Source organism: Ranitomeya variabilis, chromosome 1 (genome assembly GCF_051348905.1).
Source record: "Ranitomeya variabilis isolate aRanVar5 chromosome 1, aRanVar5.hap1, whole genome shotgun sequence".
In the NCBI taxonomy this organism is placed as follows: domain Eukaryota; kingdom Metazoa; phylum Chordata; class Amphibia; order Anura; family Dendrobatidae; genus Ranitomeya; species Ranitomeya variabilis.
The window spans coordinates 574,050,341-574,063,749 of record NC_135232.1 but is presented as its reverse complement, the minus strand read 5'-3'; the positions used below and the strand labels follow the sequence as shown (position 1 = coordinate 574,063,749).

Below are 13,409 nucleotides of genomic sequence, written 5' to 3'. Positions count from 1 at the left end.
GCAATGTGGCGCCCCCGCTCCTCGGCGGCTGTCCCTGGATGCCCTGCGGGTCCCTAGTAATTGGATATTAAGGACACATCACAGTTGCCCACACCTAGGGCAGACCTATACATGAACAAATAAAAAATGCCAAATGATCTTCCACTATGGTGCCTCAACAATGAAGTTAAACAAAGTGCCTCAAAGGACTTGATGAAGCAACCTGTGGCACCCCTACCCGTGTGCTCTAAGCCTCCTTCACTGGATATTAGGCCCTTACACCTCCCTACCAGGACTGCCCTGCCTGACAGCGGAGGTTGGCACCCTCTTGAGCGCAAAATGGCGCCCCCGCTCCTCGGCGGCTGTCCCTTGTAGCCCTAGGCCAACCCCTACACCAAAGGATGATTCTGTAGGGAAATGCCTATGGAGCTGTACTAGTGGGCTACCATGGAAATATAAATATGTAGTGACCTCAACAGAAATTACACAGATGAACCAGCCACAGTATCTATATATCATACAATGGCTCCATTGGTGGCTATAAGGACGCACACAAAAAAATAAAAAATAAATGAGATCATTTCTTATACACTAATACAACTCATTTTCACCGATATGGATTTTTGCAGAGTGCACACATAGTGAAAGATCAAAAATACAAATAAAAAACCTGATACACTTATCTGTGTTCAGGTCTCGCCTCTACGCGTTTCCCCCCCATGATGTGGTTCCTCAGGAGGCATATGGGAAAAAGAGCCGTGTGATGCAATCACATCGGAGATATGCTGTGCCTGGTTGTAGGTGCAGGGTTTACACTGACAGGAGCCTGCTTAAATAATCCCCACCTAGGGGGCGGCATTACAGGAGTTCATTCATACCTTAAACTCAATGTACAATTCGTAGTGCAGGTGTTCAGATGGCCCCCTGATCCATGTCCTCACATTGTGCACGGCGGCCGCCATTACTCCCCTGTCATTGTCGGCGTTCTCGTACTGCGCATGCGCCGTTCTTAGACCCTAGAGGTCTGGCATACTCATTCAGACTACGCCAGCAGTAGTGAACTCCATTTTGTTGTAGATCTTTTCATATCACCGCCGGCGCTCCCATACTGCGCATGCCCCGTTTTCAGATCCCGAACGGTCTGACATAATCATTCTGTCTACATAGGCGTTTTTGGGATACTTTTAGTTATTGATATTCTGTCTCCCATTTCCATTCTTGCTAATGCGAATGCGCCATCACCTAGACGCCCGCAAGTAATGCAAGTTATACAATATGATATCTGAAATGAGGGCAGAGTTGAATATGCTGCATCACCGCTTTTATACAACACATCCTGTGTGCACATATTCAAAAAATCAACATACAGTTGCGCCGCCAATTATAATTATACATTAATTCTAGTGACCTATGAATTCCAACTTATATGTGAATAAACACCGGCCTTATAGACTCAGAGCGAGGGGGGTAGAGATACTTTTAACCCAAATATAAACATATTCCCCAAATACCCCCTCTTTTTATGTCAGCCCATCCCCCACCAGTAGTTATCTTATCCTAAAGCCTATAATTGGCAAATAATTGGAGTTATAATCTTAAATAATCTCCCAAAATATACACTGCAAATCGTCTTATAGATCTGCACAGCCCTTTTATTCATGTCAGGAAAACGGGGAAGCTAAACCAGTGAATTCAGTTCACACAAAGCAACTGTAAGTAAAAGTAAAAAAGTAAAAGTCGCCCAACTCTAATTACAGCGATACCTCATTATTTGTATATTTTTTTATGTTTTGGCGCTTTTAAACAATAAAAACTATTTTATAGAAAAAATACTTATTTTTGCATCACTTTATTATGAGAGCTATAACTTTTTTATTTTTCTGCTGATGGAGCTGTGAGCTGGTTTGGTTTTTGCGGGACAAGATGATGTTTTAAGTGGTACCATTTTACTATTTACATCTGTCTTTTTGATCGCACTTTATTGCACTTTTTGTTTGGTGGTATGATGATAAAGCATTGATTTTTGCCTCGTTTTTTATTTATTTTTTTACGGATGCAACAATACCAAGTATGGGTGCTTTTATTGTTTTTATTTATTTACATAAATGTATGTACTTATTGGTAAAATATGTATTTAATTATTTTTTTATTTGGGGAATTTAAAAAAAATATATATATTTTTACACATTATAATTTTTTTTTTTTTAAAAAGAGAAAAAAATGTATATACACTGGCGCTTAATCACCTGAAAAGATAAGGTGGGGGCCTTGGAAGCTGCACGTGGTTAAAACAGGTTCTGTGCAGGACTCTGTTAGAAAAATTAACACCTAAATAATAATATTACAAACCACTGCGCTAAAACTAAGGCTGAAATATCAATATACTTACTTCTATTATGGCTGTTTGTGTGTTGTATGAGAATCCTTATGGGTAAAGGGTTGCACCTGGTTACAGCGATTTTATCCTCATATGAGGTTTTATAGGCTGCACCTGGAGTGTTCCTATATGGGGTTAAGTTTTTCTCGGTGTGATAAACCAAATGCTGAAAGGTAGAATATGCAAAAAATCAGTATAATATTTGGACAAATTGGATAAATGTATTATCATAAGTATTGGTGAAATACACTTACTCTTTTTATAAGACTATATAGGCTGCATCCGGAGTGTTCCTATATGTGATTGAGCATTTCTCTTTCCACGGTGTGACAAATTGAATGCTAATAAGTAAATAGAGTAAAAATGTCAGCAGTACCTTAAATCAATTGGGTTATTACTAACCACAACAATTGCGGCAGTATCAATCAGAATCACGGTTTCATTCTAGGAACCTTGGATATTAAGTCTCTCTATACTGTTATTGACCCGCAGAAAGGTTGCCAATCAGCAGAATTTTTTCTTAAAAGCCTGGGTACCTACAATAACACACAGATCCAATTCATAGTGGATAGTATCGACTTCATTCTAAAGCATAATTATTTTTTATATGAGAAACAGTACTACCTGCAAACACACGGGACCGCTATGGGTACTCGCTTTGCGCCTAGTTTTGCAAACCTATATGTGGGAAGGTGGGAGCTTGATCATATCTACAAGAATAATCATCTCCGGAAAGGCCTCAAAATATGGCACCGCTTTATAGATGATATCCTTTTTATTTGGAGTGGCCTATTAGCAGACCTACAAATGTTCATTTCCGGTCTTAATTCTAATGATTATGGCCTGGCATTTACACCCACTTATAGTTACACCAGCGTCAATTTTTTTTGTTTTTTTTAAGTGTATTTTACCAATACTTATGATAATACATTTATACGGTCCAAATATTATACTGATTTTTTGCATATTCTACCTTTCAGCATTTGGTTTATCACACCGAGATAAACTTAACCCCATAGAGGAACACTCCAGGTGCAGCCTATAAAACCTCATATGAGGATAAAACCAGGTGCAACCCTTTACCCATAAGGATTCTCATACAACACACAAACAGCCATAATAGAAGTAAGTATATTGATATTTCAGCTTTAGTTTTAGCGCAGTGGTTTGTAATATTATTATTTAGGTGTTAATTTTTTTTTTAACTTTATGACATTGTCCCAGAATGTAATATCACTATATAATGTCAGATCGCTGATCTTACACTTAGCACTGCTGAGTATCAGATCAGTGATCTGACAGGCAGGGAAGGAGGCTTCTCAGGTCCTGCTCACAGCAGGCGCTGACTATCTACCTCCCTGTAGGACCCAGAAGGACCCCACGGCCATCTTGGTGCCGGAGGTCTCCAATAAGACCATCAGAATAATGCGATCACATCGCGATATTCTGATGGAAGCACGCAGGAAGCCCCCTCCATGCACGATGCTTCTCTATGCTGCTGTCACTACTGACTGCAGCATCAGAGGGATTAAATGCCCGCGATCGGTGCAGGCACCATCGTGGGCATTGCTACATGGTGTCAGCTGTCACATACAGCTGACACCCTCACCCGATCGTTGCGGCGCTCAGCATGAGGCCGCGGTGATCGCGGAGCCATACTAGTCAGAATATACATACTCTGGTCAGAAATTCACCTCCCGCAGAGCAGTACTAGTACTGAGAAGGTCGTGAAGGGGTTAAAGAAATTGTGGTTGAGCATGGCTCCATTACTGTCATAACCTATACTTTTTAAAAAGAAGATATTTCCACCTCCATAGATTCTTTCTGTGGAAGCGCCAATTACCTGCAGCCTTGCTACTAGTTAACCATATGTGAAAGAGTGATTAACCCCTTAGTGACAGAGCCAATTTGGTACTTAATGACCGAGCCAATTTTTACAATTCTGAGCACTGTCACTTTATGAGGTTATAACTCTTGAACGCTTTAATGGATCCCGCTGATTCTGAGAATGTTTTTTCGTGACATATTGTACTTCATATTAGTGGTAACATTGCTTTGATGTTACTTGCGATTATTTATGAAAAAAATGGAAATATGGCGAAAATTTTTAAAATTTTGCAATTTTCAAACTTTGTATTTTTATGACCTTAAATCAGAGAGATATGTCACACAAAATAGTTAATAAATAACATTTCCCACATGTTTACTTTACATCAGCACAATTTTGGAAACACATTTTTTTTTGTTAGGGAGTTATAAGGGTTAAAAGTTGACCAGCAATTTCTCATTTTTACAACACCATTTTTTTTTAGGGACCACATCACATTTGAAGTCATTTTGAGGGGTCTATACGATAGAAAATAACCAAGTGTCACACCATTCTAAAAACTGCACCCCTCAAGGTGCTCAAAACCACATTCAAGAAGTTTATTAACCCTTTACGTGCTTCACAGGAACTGAAACAATGTGGAAGGAAAAAATGAACATTTAACTTTTTTTGCAAACATTTTAATTTAGAACCATATTTTTGTATTTTCACAAGTGTAAAAACAGAAATTTAACCATACATTTTGTTGTGTAATTTCTCCTCAATATGCCGATACCCCATATGTGGGGATAAACCACTGTTTGGGCGCACCGCAGAGCTTGGAAGAGAAGGAGCGCCGTAGAGCCGTGAAAATAAAAAATCGCATTTTTTCTACAAAAATGATCTTTTTGCCCCCAAAATTTTATTTTCACAAGGGTAACAGGAGAAATTAGACCACAACATTTGTTGTGCAATTTCTCCTGAGTACGTCAATACCCCATATGTGGGAGTAAACCACTGTTTGGGCGCACTGCCAAGCATGGAAGAGAAGGAGTGCCGTTTTACTTTTTCAATGTAGAATTGTCTGGAATTGATATTGGACGCCATGTCGCATTTTGGAGAGCCCCTGATGTGCCTAAACAGTGGAAACCCCCATAAATGACCCCATTTTGGAAACTAGACCCCTTAAGGAACTTATCTAGATGTGTGGTGAGCACTGTAAACCCCCAGGTGCTTCACGGAAGTTTATAACGTAGAGCCGTGAAAATAAAAAATCGCTTTTTTTCTACAAAAATGATCTTTTTGCCCCAAAATTTTTATTTTGACAAGGGTAACAGGAGAAATTAGACCACAAAAGTTGTTGTGCAATTTCTCCTGAGTACGTCGATACCCCATATATGGGGGTAAACCACTGTTTGGGCGCACCGCAGAGCTTGGAAGAGAAGGAGTGCCGTTTAACTTTTTCAATGTAGAATTGGCTGGAATTGAGATCGGACACCATGTCGCGTTTGGAGAGCCCCTGATGTGCCTAAACAGTAGAAACTCCCCACAAGTGACCCCATTTTGGAAACTAGACCCCTTAAGGAACTTATCTACATGTGTGGTGAGCACTTTAAACCCCCAAGTGCTTCACAGAAATTTATAACGTAGAGCCGTGAAAATAAAAAATCCTTTTTTTTCCCTCAAAACTGATTTTTTAGCCTGCAATTTTTTATTTTCACAAGGGTAACAGGAGACATTGGACCCCAAAATCTGTTGTCCAGTTTGTCCTGAGTACGCTGATACCCCATATGTGGGGGGGGGCACTGTTTGGGTACCCATCAGGGCTCGGAAGGGAAGGAGCGCCGCTTGGAATGCAGACTTTGATGGGATGGTCTGCGGGTGTCATGTTGCATTTGCAGAGCTCCTGATGTACCTAGACAGTAGAAACCCCCACAAGTGACCCCATTTTGGAAACTAGACCCCCCAAAGAGCTTATCTAGACATGTGGTGAGCACTATGAACCCCCAACTGCTTCACAAAAGTTTATAATGTAGAGCCATGAAAATAAAAAAAATCATATTTTTTCCACAAAAATGATCTTTTCACCACCAAATTTTTACTTTCACAAGGGTAACAGGAGAAATTGGACCCCAAAATTTATTGTGCAATTTATGCTGAGTAGGCTGATACCCCATATGTGGGGGATAAACCACTGTTTGGGCGCATGGCAGAGCTCGGAAGGGAAGGAGCGCCGTTTTGGAATGCAGACTTTGATAAAATGGTCTGCGGGCGTTATGTTACGTTTGCAGAGCCCCTGATGTACCTAAACAGTAGAAACCCCCCACAAGTGACCCCATTTTGGAAACTAGGAACTTATCTAGATGTGTTGTGAGAACTTTTAATGCCCAAGTGCTTCACAGAAGGTTATAATGCAGAGTCGTGAAAATAAAAAAAAAATATTTTTTCCACAAAAAAGATTTTTTTAGCCTCCAAATTTTTATTTTCACAAGGGTAACAAGAGAAATTGGACCCCAAAAGTTGTTGACCATTTTGTCCTGAGTACACTTATACCCCATATGTGGGGGGAACCACTGTTTGGTCGCATGGCTGAGCTCGGAAGGGAAGGAGCGCCGTTTTGGAATGCAGACTTTGATAGAATGGTCTGCGGGCGTTATGTTGCATTTGCAGAGCCCCTGATGTACCTAAACAGTAGAAACCCCCCACAAGTGACCCATTTTGGAAACGAGACCCCCCAAGGAACTTATCTAGATGTGTGGTGAGAACTTTGAATGCCCAAGTGCTTCACAAAAGTTTATAATGCAGAGTCGTGAAAATAAAAAATAATTTTTTTTCCACAAAAAAGATTTTTAGCCCCCAAGTTTTTATTTTCACAAGGGTAACAGGAGAAATTGGAACCCAAAAGTTGTTGTCCAATTTATCCCGAGTACACTGATTCCCCATATGTGGGGGTTAACCACTGTTTGGGCGCACGCCAGAGCTCAGAATGGAGGGAGCACCATTTGACTTTTTGAGTGCAAAATTGGCTGTGGTGTTTAGAGACCCCCTGATGTACCTAAACAGTGGAAATTCCCTAATTCTAACTCCAATCCTAACCCCAACACACCCCTAACCCTAATCCCAACCCGATCCATAATCCTAATCACAACCCTATCCCCCAAAACACCCCTAACCCTAATCCCAAAGCTAACCATAACCCTAATCAAAACCCTAAACTGAACACACCCCTAATCCTAATCTCAACCCTAACCTCAAAACCTAACCCTAATCCCAATACACCCCTATCCCTAATCCCAACCCTAGCCTTAACCCTAATCCCAAACCTAACCCTAATCCCAAATGTAACCCTAATGCCAACCCTAATCCAAACCCTAATCCCAACTCTAACCCTAACTTTAGCCCCAACCCTAGCCCTAACCCTAACCTTAGCCCAAAACCTAACTTTAGCCCTAAACCTAGCCCCAAACCTAACCCTAACTTTAGCCCCAACCCTAACCGTAGCCCTAACCCTAGCTCTAACCCTAATCCTAGCTCTAACCCTAACCCTAGCCTTAACCCTCACCTAAGCCCTATTCCTAACCCTAAGGCTATGTGCACACATTGCGGATTTTGCTGCGGATCCGCAGCGTTTCCACAGCTGCAGGTCCGCAGCAGTTTCCCATGAGTTTATAGTACAATGTAAACCTATGGGAAACATAAAACGCTGTGCCCATGCTGCGGAAAAAAACACACGGAAACGCAGCGGTTTACATTCAGCAGCATGTCAATTCTTTCTGTGGATTCCGCAGCGGTTTTACACCTGCTCCATAATAGAAAACCGCAGGTGTAAAACCGCAGGGGAATCCGCACAAAAACCGCGGTACATCCGCGATAAATCCGCAGGAAAAATGCAGCGTTTTGGCCCTGCGGATTTATCAAATCCGCTGCGGAAAAATCTGCAGAGAACCATTCTACGTGTGCACATATCCTAACCCTACCCGTAACCCTACCCCTAACCCTACCCCTAACCCTACCCCTACCCCTACCCCTAACCCTAATTGGAAAATAGAAATTCATACATTTTTTTAATTTTATTATTTTTTCCTTACTAAGGGGGTGATAAAGGGGGGCAGGTTATTTACTATTTTTTTTATTTTGATCACTGTGATAGGATCTCACAGTGACCAAAATAAAACAAGTGGAAGAATCTTCCTCTGCCGGCCGGCAGATCATCATCACTGCGCATGCGCCCGCCATTTTCTTACAGGAGCAAGAAGCTGGCGGCCAGCAGAAGAAGCAGGAGGACCCAGGGACACCAGTAAGTATAACAGGGTCCCCGAATCCCCCTATTTCTCTGTCCTCTGATGTGTGATCACATCAGAGGACAGAGAATGACATCGCTTTTTTTTTTTTTGCGGTCGCCGGTAAACATTTAATTAACGGCGATCGCAAACATGGGTCGGTAAAAAACAACCCCGATCATGTTCTTTGGGGTCTCGGCTACCCCCGGCAGCCGAGACCCCAAAGATCTTCCGGGTGCCGTGCGGCGGGCACACTGCGCATGCGCCCGCCATTTTTTCCCCGGAAAAAGATGGCAGCGCCCATCGGGAACCACGAGGAGCACCGGGGGAGATAGGTGAGTATTGGGGGGCGATTGGGGACCCCATTTCTCTGTCCTTTGATGTGCAATCACATCGGAGGACAGAGAAATTAAATGGCAAATCGCGTTTTTTTGTTGTTGTTGCGACCGCCGGTAAACAGTTAATTACCGGTGATCGCAACTCGGGTGTCGGTAAAAACCCCCCGAATCATGTTCTCTGGGGTCTCGGCTACCCTCGGCAACCGAGACCCCAGAGAAAATCTGACTCTGGGGGGCGCTATTCACTTTTTCCACAGCGCCATTAATTAACGGCGCTGTGGTTTAAGTACCCTTAGCGGCCGCCGTTAAAAGGCGTATCGGCGGTCGTTAAGGGGTTAAATATACAAAATTACATTTGTGCTACAATATTTCCTTCTGATCTTTATAGATTACCCTAACCTTTAGTGACTTTCACTTAGAGGATTATGATTTTTGTGGATTCGATGCTTTATTTATCCAGGATGAGGGCAATATGTATGTCCCATTCTGTGGTGAAAAAAGTATCTTTACCATAACCGCTAATATCAATTATATTATTTTAAATTTTAAAACCCATAGCGACATTCAGTTTAGAGGGTTCCTGGCTACATATACCGGTACCTTTAGTAAGTATTACCTTCTCTACCTTATATTTTCTTGGGCAATAACAGTCTCATCATTAAGTAAAAATCTTGAAATGGATAAGTCAAATATACTATATTTTGCGGACTATAAGATGCACCACACCATAAAATTCACCCCAAATTTTGGGGTGGAAAATAAGGCAGTTTTTTTCTCAATAAAATGGTGCATCTTACAGTACAATTTTTCTGTAGCTTACCAGAGGGTGGGGCGGTTGCGGTGGTGTGGGTTCCCAGAATGCCAGGTTGCTGTTGCTGGAAGATGGCAGCAGCGGCAGGAATGGGGCGATGCTGTGGGCCTCGAGATGGGAGGAGGAAGTGTTCAGCTGTGCGAGGCTGCGACAGGCCCAAGGCTTTTAGAAAATGTTGGTCCCTGCAATTCCTATTATTTTCACTGCAGCGGACTTCGAAAAAAGACCGTCAGAGGCGGCGCATGCATAGATTGAGATCTTGGCTCCTTAAATCTCGAGAGACGAGATCTTGGGAGCTGAGATCTCAATCAAAACATGCGTCATCTCTAGACAGCCATTTTCCCTGAATTCCACCACAGCGAAAATAATAAGAAATGTACTCTGCTGAGATTTTATTAAAGCCCAGGGCCCGACGCAGCTTCACACCGCTGAACACCTCCTCCTCCCAGCTTTGGGCCCATAGTATCGCCCCACTTCTGCCGCCACCATCAGCTTCCTGCAGCAGCGAACCGGCCTCCGGGGACCCCACTCCACTGCAGATGGTCTCATCCCCCCCGGTAAGCTACATTCAAATTATAAGATGCAGAACCATTTTCCCCAAACAAATTTGGGGGAAAAAAGTGCTTCAGTGTAACCCCCTGCTGTAATTTCAGGGTATTATTAGTTATTTATTAGGTAAAATATCAAAAAGAGCCTCCAGTGAGGGAATGAGCATTATATAGTTCTTATTAAACGCTTTGAGTTGTCTATTTAATTTCTGGATCTCTGAGTCAACCAGTGAGAGAATGAGAGCTACACAGTTGTTACTCCTATTAGTGGGGTGACAATGTAATTCCTGGGTCTCCTGAGTCCACTTTGGAAGGAATGAGCATTATACTGTCTTTAGTGAAATCATTGGTGTTCTATGTAATTCCCGAATTTCTGAGTTAATCGCTCAGGGAAGACCATCGCACAGTTCAAAATTAAATTATTGGATTGTCAATTTAATTTCAGAATCATCTGAGTCTAGCAATGAGGGAATGAGTATTGCATAGTTGTTATTTAATCATTGAGTTTTCGATGTAATTCCATGATTATCTGAATCCTCTTTTGTGAGAGTTGCTCTTTGCTGCTGTTTTAAACATTTGTCAATATATATATCAGCCTTTAGAGCTGGTGCGAATCAATTTGCAGAACAAATCACTGGTCACAGTTACCTTCAGTTGCTAGACTAGAGCCTTAAAAACAGTCTCTTTGGTCCTAGAATCCTTGGCTCTTCTTTTGGTCAACCAGCATATTGTGACATTACATGTGATTCATGCCACACTACCCCAGCTAATAGAAATAAAAGCCATGGATTCCAGCACGTAGGACGAGGTCTTTAGGATTTCCATTTAGTTGTCGCGATTTACAGATGTGGGTGAAAGATCGGGTCTTGTGAATTGACTTGCACCAACTCTGTTAGCCTCCATACTATTTTAGATACTGAATTAAAACATAAAAAAAAAAATCTTTTAAAATGACCTAACAGGTCATTATTGATGATTTATGATTAACTGTATTTTATTTTAGCAAATTTTATTTAAAATTAATTTACAAAATAGAAAATTATTATGTATAACTGAATCTGTTAAATATATTTCTGTGGAAAGAAAATCATTCTACTAAAGTTTGTAATTAAATCTTCTATAGAAATTGTGTTACATTTTATTGATTGATGTTTCCAGAACACTCCATTGCCACATCTCATAGTTGTTAATAGAAAAGATCATTTAGAATATTCTGTCGTCACCATCTCTTCCTTCCCAGAAGCTTAATGCTCACACGTTAGCAAGAAATGAAGAAGATGTGAAAGGCTCCCTTCAATTTTATGATAACTGAGCAATATGTGCAAATTTGCAGAGACATGTCTGATATTAATCCAAGTGTTGAATAAAAATTGGCAAAATAAGTCTATGGGTCCATGAAAAAAAATCAGATAGCATTCAGATGCCATCTAATTGCTTTCCTTATTTCATGGACTGCTAGATAGGAAAATATAGAGAGACTATATTTTTCTGTTTCTCATCTGAGAAAAACTGATTAAACTTAACCAGACTGATGACAAAAGCTGGCACATTGACCAAACTCTGATGTAACTCTGCTCTGATAAAAAAAAACTCTGGTGAAACTTTGACCGATTTTCTTGCATGAGAAAATCACTGACATTTGAATGCGTCCTAAGTATCAGGTACCCTGTCTGTAAGTAAACCTGTTTCTTATTTTTTTTTTCTTAATTTTTTTATACCTCACTGTTGGAATAAAATATGTGCAAAAATTGGTCTTCTTGCTAAGTCAATTAGAAAAAAGGGGGGCAAAATTGCTAACCTTGATTACATAAACAGAGCTGCCAGACATCTAATAAGTGATATACCTGCAGTCATCGATGGTGCCACAACCCCTACGCGCGTTTCGACGGCGTGTCTTCATCAGGGGGAGTCAAATAAGAGACCTGCCAATCATCTGCTGCCACACTAGGAAGAGCCGGCCAGAGGCAGCACCAAACTAGTCTAATCTCTGGCTATGGTCCACAGTCAGATATTTTAACTATATTTTCACTGAAAACTCAGACATTTAAACCTGGCTGCAATCATGCATTCAGGCTCTGATTCATGTTTCTCATGGTTTAGGTAGCATGAGTCAGCTGATGGCTTTAATCTCTATCTTACCCTGGAGCATGAACAGTAGAAGCATTGCTTTTAATTAATGATGACTTGCATACTGTTTGCTATAGTGCTTCAAATGATTGCCTTTTCTTCTAGATATGATTTTGTTCCCAGCAGCTGAACCTTTGGATAATCCATGAATATGTATAGTCCCCCAAGCTGTCTATCCAAGTAGCACTTCACATGACATATTGATAAATACAATTCATACTTCCCAATCTTTCTCCTGATGTTCTCATGCTAGGTGATGCCATTTTTATAGAGACTGAGGTCACACAATCTGCAGTGCCTGTTTCACATGCAAGACTAAAACCTTTTGTATTCTTCATTGATTGCAATCTGGTAAGGGGCCAAGTGGAGCACGGTCTGTAACTGGTTATCTTCAACTATGTCTCTAAATATGTTATGCTATGCTAACTAAGTAGAATTTGTTGAAGGTATTGCATGATTTTTTGTATGAAATTCTATAATCTTATTACAGGATGTTACCACTATACTTACCTCCGCCGGTCACGGGGCTGTCTCTGCCAGCGCCGTGCTCGCTGCTCCTTCTTCCTCCGCAGTCGTCGCTCCTGCACCCGCTTCTTCCTGGTCTGGTTCCCGCTGCGTGTCTCTTCGGGCGCGTCGGCGCACCTCCCCTCTGCAGCCTGTCACGCGCCCTGTCTCCTCCCGTCCTCTCCTTAGAGATCGGGCGCGTGCACACTCCTCCTCCTTATCCCATGCTGCAACTTGACCCGGCAGTGTTGTTTGGCCAATGGGGGGTTGGCATCTTGTATTTCAGGCTGCCCTCTCCTTGTGGAGGTGCCTGACTGTTGAGTTTTACTCTGAGTTCCTGCTCTGGTTTTGCTCGTCTTTCCAGGCCCGTCCTGCTGTCTTTGGTCTGACCTCTGATTGCAGTCTCTTTACCGCTTCCCCAGCTCCTCATTCCATACACTCCCTTTACCTCTGCATCTTCTGGTTTCTCTGTTCACCGCTTCCTTGGTCACCTTTCCCATACGTCCTCTGCTCCGTTCCTTGTCCAGTTCTCCTGTCCCGTCCTCGTTCCCTCCTTTCCTGAGCCGATCCCTGGTCCTGGCATCTGTGGTACTTGAGGCCTCCGAGTTTGCTTCCTAACTGTCCCTGTATAGGGTGTC

At 41.9% G+C, this 13,409-nt stretch overlaps 1 protein-coding gene across 4 annotated transcripts in view; it reads left to right on the top strand.

The window, feature by feature from the left end:
• Positions 1 to 13,409, top strand: part of LOC143768773 (cholinesterase-like) — a 185,230-nt gene that overhangs the window by 53,104 nt on the left and 118,717 nt on the right. Inside the window, exon 2 of one of the 4 annotated variants that reach the window (XM_077257423.1) lies at positions 3,337 to 3,481. The exons of 2 other annotated variants lie outside the window; for them this stretch is intronic. The gene's annotated coding sequence lies outside the window, so the exon portion shown is untranslated. Of the gene's footprint in view, positions 1 to 3,336; positions 3,482 to 12,535; positions 12,619 to 13,409 lie in introns of those variants that run through there. One more of the 4 variants, XM_077257429.1, reaches the window with a different exon arrangement.